Raw genomic sequence first — 5,837 nt, 5'->3', positions numbered from 1 at the left:
GACAGCCACCGTCATAAACCGGTCACAAAATGAAGGACTTTATGTTTCTGATGCAGAGGCTATCGTGGCATACCAGACTTGGGACTCCTCTCTCATAGCGAAGGAGCCCACATTGCACAGGGCACTGCTCCTGCAAGATTGATCGCACCACATTGGACCTTTGATCCCCTCTTGGGCCTATCAGCAAGGCCCCACTGCTGTTGACACTTTTTCAGGTTACTGTGTTGCTGTTCCAGTCTGATCAGCAGAGTCCAAACAAATCACTGTGACCCTTGAAACTAATCTATATCATGTGATCAGCTTCCCAGACAATTTGCAGGCTGACAATAATGCCCTTTATTGCAAAAGCCACACACAATGGGCTGATTGTCAAGGTGTTCAATGGACCTTCCATGCTCCCTACCATCCAAAGGCATCTGGTATTGTGGAGTCTAACCAACCTCCTCAAAAATCAACTTTAAAAAATTTCTGACCAGACATGGTGACTCACACCTGTAATCCCAGCACTTTGGGAGGCTGAGGCAGGTGGATCATGAGGTCAGGAGATCGAGACCATCCTGGCCAACATGGTGAAACCCTGTCTCTACTAAAAATACAAAAAAAAATTAGCTGGGTATAGTGGTACATGCCTATAATCTCAGCTACTCGGGAGGCTGAGGCAAGAGAATCGCTTGAACCTGGGAGGCAGAGCTTGCAGTGAGCCGAGATCAAGCCACTGCACTCCAGCCTGGCAAGAGAGCGAGACTCCATCTCAAAAAATAAAAAAAAATAAAAAAAATTAAAAATTTCTGACTCTATTTCCCTCATCTCCTCCTGGTCTACTTGCCTTAGTAAGGCAATTTGTCATTGAATGCAGTTGTCCCTAGGAAAAAAAAACTGTCCCTTCTCAGCTATTGCCTAAGTAATGATCAGGACAAAGGGGTGGGGTTTATAGAGATCTATTTGAAAATTCAGTACTTTTGTAATCATTTCTAGGCATTCTGCTTCTTTCTTTCCCTTAATGGAAACCCAAGCCAGCCTGGTTGGTTTACTCTCTGTATGGCAGCTCAGCTCAAAATGGACCTAGAGTATTGAAACTTAATTCTAGTTCAGCCATCTGGATTCTCTTGCTGGACTGCCATCATCTAGATCATAAGGATAATGACCACTTGGTTGAGTACACTGCTCACTGGCCCCCCCATCCTACAATGATCCACATGGGAGGGCCAAAGTGGGGGAATATAATGGGTCTCTGTAAGTTTTATTAAAATATCCTTGTCCCTCTTGCATCTGACCTTTGTGGACAAAAGGTCTGGATATGCGTAATGGATGATTGGGAAAAGGTGAAGTTATAACTGCTGGAATAGGCCACACCAATTTTATGGAGGTGGAGGGAAAACAATGCCAGTACCTGGGGAGGAAACACTCCAGATGCCAAGGCGAACAGGGGAGGGAGGAACATTAATGATCTTTCATCTTCTGGAACCACCCCTGGAGCCTTCCTTTTGAAGGAAAAATTCCCTGGTGTGGCTCTCCATAACTGTTTTGCTTGCACACTTTAAACTGACTTCTAGGTCTGCTGTCCTCTGCTAGTCAGCTCTAACTACAATTTGGTCACCATTGTCCTTCGTCCTACTGAGAAGTCTATCAGAAACAGTGGAGGAGCTGACAAACTTTCACACAAACCAGCTGTCAGCATCTTCAGATGTCTTCCCCAATCCCATTCTTATAGCCATCTCTCGGTCATTCCATGAGGTGACACATGCCCCCAAGCTGGTGGTGTGGACAAATAGAACAGGCTGGACTAACTGTCCTTCAGTCAAGCTCTCCAAAAATGAGGACCAGACTCAATTATTCAGACAGAACCCAGAACTCTAAGGTTTATCACCTGCCCAGAAGGCCACATTGGAGACACTGTTCATCTGTGTTCCCCAACTGATGTAGGTTCTAATTGCAAGAGGAAGGGCAGAAATTGTCTAGCTTATATTGACAAGTATCCTCATCATGTCCCTTGCTGGTGAGTAGAATAATAGTTCATCCTTTCACTGAGGGACCTTTTATCTCTCATCCCTGCCTTGCTTCTTGTTTGCTTTACCCCAGGGCAGTCAGAATATGAATGCAAGCTTGCCAACTTGGTTTCAACTTTCGCTTTGTCCTGTCTCCCCTCACATTTAATTGTTTCACCTCAGCTATTCATTTTAAGGGATATTTGTTATATTTACCCAGAATTCCTATGTATTTGTAGTTGAAGGTTTTTGAAAATAACTGGCTTGTGGCCGGGTGCGGAGGCTCACGCCTGTAATCCCAGCACTTTGGGAGGCTGAGGCGGGCAGATCACATGAGGTCAGGATTTTGAGTCCAGCCTGGCCAACACGGCAAAACCCTGTCTCTACTAAAAATACAAAAATTAGCCGGACGTGTCGGCATGTGCCTGTAATCCCAGCTACTTGGGAGGCTGAGGCAGAAGAATCGCTTGGACCTGGGAGGCAGAGGTTGCAGTGAGCTGAGATCCCACCACTACACTCCAGCCTGGGCGACAGAGCAAGACTCTGTCTCAGAACAAAACAAAACAACTAAACCCAAAAATACTGAAAAATAAAAATAAAAATAACTGGCATGAAACAGAATGCCATCTCTGGTTTACTCCTTTCTTCTTTTCTGCATAGCTCTCTCTAACTCTGAGTTTTTGCCAATTCACAGTTTATGCTGCTTTGTAATCTGAGTTTGTTCTGACCCTTCATGGTCCCAGCAGTAATTCATGGCCTTTCTCTAAACATGTGTTCATCTTCAGCTTCCTTTGCCATCTGTTTCATGTTTTCTAGTTCAGATACCCAAGAGAAGTAATATGATAAAGCCAGTTTGGCTTTTGGGCCAGGCTACATCATAGGTTCTGGGACTACCTATGGATTGACTGTCACTCATTGGTCAGGTGCCCACCCTGGCCAAGTCTGCTATCATCACGATTGGTGGTAGGGAAGGGGGCACACTAGGCCATATGGAACAAAATAGGAAACTGTCTCAATAGGAGGTGAAGGTGGAGTAGGTTCCCTTAGAAGGAACTATGGGCAGAGAAGTCAATGGATATTTCTAGAGGTTGCTCTGGGCAGAGCAAGTGATTGATATATCAACCTCTTTGGAATCTGCATCTTCTCTTTCTGGAGAGGGAGAGAGCAAGGTACAATAGATTGGTGAGTGACTAGAAGGTGAAGAAGTGGAGACGATCAAGCATAAACTATTCTAGGAGTCTAAACTTTTTTCGTTTATGACCCCTTAAAAGAAAGAAGAATTTTTAAACAAACTGTTTACTTTTTCACACATTTGGAAGTTATCTCATATTTTTCATTATAAGTTTAAACAGTTGCTAATTATGTATGTTAGTTATGGTGGAAGGCTACATGTTATAACAAAGAGGTCCCCAACATTTAGTAGTTTAAAGAATAAAGAAGTTAATACAGTCCCAGGAAGGGCCCAAGGATTCTGTTTGAAATGCTTGTTCCCCAGTGCTGTAAAGAAATAGCACTTGAACATAAATTTAATTTTCTCAGCAAGGCCATTTTTCCTTCTTGCAGAGAGGGTACACTCGCCAGCAGTTTTGCCACGAGAGTACACCAAACATTTATAACCTGATGCGTCCACCCTACTGCTGTGTCCGGTTTCCATTGGCTGGAACGGGACCTCACATTCTGTATTTGTCTTGATTGGCTAGCAACTTAGAACTTTTTAAAAGTGGCAAAGACAGAGGAGAACAAAGGAAGGAGGAAGTAACTTGTGGAATGCTGAGAAAAGTAAAAACACCTTCAAATAAGGAAGAGGAACAGACTATGACCTAATGCTTGCTTGGACCGGTATAAGCATGCCAGGGCAAATACTTAGGTTAAATTGTGGGAGCTAAGAACATAAAGTATATTGATTTCTTTACCACAGCTAGCAGATATTTAAGAATGTTAGCACAGGTCTTTGAATAAATTTTGCTTCTAAGAGAAGTTACTATTTATTCCTAATTAGATGGGGAGGAAAGTCTTTGAAGAGGAATCTCTGCTTTACTTTATACAGAGCCCAACAGGTTCTCTTTGTCCACTGCCTAGACAGGGCCAATTTATCAAGACATGTGAATTGCAGGAAAGTTTAATTCATACAGAGCCAGCTGTACGGGAGATTGAAGTTTTGTTAGTACTCAAATCACTGGGGATTGGGCTTTTTGTTGTTGTTTTTGAGACAGGGACAGGGTCTTACTCTGTCGCCCAGGCTGGAGTACAGTGGTGCGATCTCGGCTCACAGCAACCTCTACCTCCCAGGCTCAAGCTATCCTCCTGCCTCAGCCTCCTGAATAGCTGGGACTACAGGTGTGCACCACTACGCCCGGCTAGTGTTTGTATTTTTTGCAGAGACAGGGTTTCACCATGTTGCCCATGCTGGTCTCAAACTCCTGGGCTCAAGTGATCTGCCTGCCTCAGCCTCCCAAAGTGCTGGGATTACAGACATGAGCCACTGCGCCTGGCTGGGGATCAGGGTTTTTAAGGACAATTTGGTAGGTAGGGGCCAGAGAGTTGGGAGTGCTGATTGGTTGGGTTGGAGATGAAATCTTAGGGAATCAAAGCTGTCCCCTTGCACTGAGTCAGTTCCCGGGTGAGGGCCGCAAGATCAGATGATTATCTGTCTGGGTGGTGCCAGCTGATCCATCAAGTGCAGGGTCTGCAAAATATCTCAAACACTGATTCTAGGCTTTACAATAGTGATGTTATCCCCAGGAGCAATTTAGGGAGGGTCAGAATCTTGTAGCCTCCAGCTGCATGACTTCAAAACCATAATTTCTAATCTTCCACTGCGCTGTACATTCCTTAGCAGTTCCTGGGCCAAATGCGTTGTTGATGTTGTGAGTTGTCTCCACTGCTTTATGACCCATTTGAATAAAATTGCCCAAATTTGCTTTTTGTCTAACATCATTTTCTTTTTTTTTTTCTTTTTTTTTGAGATGGAGTCTTGCTCTGTTGCCCAGGCTGGAGTGCAGTGGCACAATCTCAGCTCACTGCAACCTCCACCTCCTGGGTTCATGCCATTCTCCTGCCTCAGCCTCCCAGGTAGCTGGGACTATAGGCGCTCGCCACTACGCCCGGCTAATTTTTTGTATTCTTTAGTAGAGACGAGGTTTCACGGTGTTAGCCAGGATGGTCTCGATCTCCTGACCTCGTGATCCACCCGCCTCGGCCTCCCAAAGTGCTGGGATTATAGGCGTGAGCCACCACGCCCGGCCTCTAACATCATTTTCATAGTCTAACATAAATATAAAATAAACAGTAAGCAGTAAGTCATCACCAAAAAACACAAAAAAAAATGCATTAAAATGACCTGTAACATAACCACATTTATTTAAGAATGTATTCCAATACCAAATGGCAAATTTCAACAATGCAAAAACCGCGATTACATTTGCACCAACCTAATGAATTTTGTTTTCTTTTTTTTCCTGATAAATATTTTGCTTACTTATTGAAATGAACTTTGAATAAAAGGCTTATCTCTTGGGTCCAGAAACAATTAGATTTTCCAATCCCATCAGGCTTTTAATATAAAGATGCTCTGTATTCTCTTTCACTTCTGTTTGCAAACTGACCAATTCTTGCCTGAGCTTATCTCTTTCTTGTAATACCTTGCTAAACCACTACCAGTTAGCATTCAGGATCTTACGGAGAGCTACTGGTAGGCATGTGGTCTGTCTTTTAAGTTATTAAATAATATAGGTAACAGTTTTACCAGTTGTCTTGGGGCTCCCAGCTTTCTGGCTCACACTATTTCTTCATCACTCACTGCCTGAGAATTAAACAAGTGCTGTAAAATTTAGGTTTTTGTTATAGTAGTCT

This window comes from Mandrillus leucophaeus, unplaced genomic scaffold (assembly GCF_000951045.1).
Source record: "Mandrillus leucophaeus isolate KB7577 unplaced genomic scaffold, Mleu.le_1.0 Scaffold209, whole genome shotgun sequence".
Classification (NCBI taxonomy): Eukaryota; Metazoa; Chordata; class Mammalia; order Primates; family Cercopithecidae; genus Mandrillus; species Mandrillus leucophaeus.
This window is presented reverse-complemented; position numbering follows the sequence as displayed.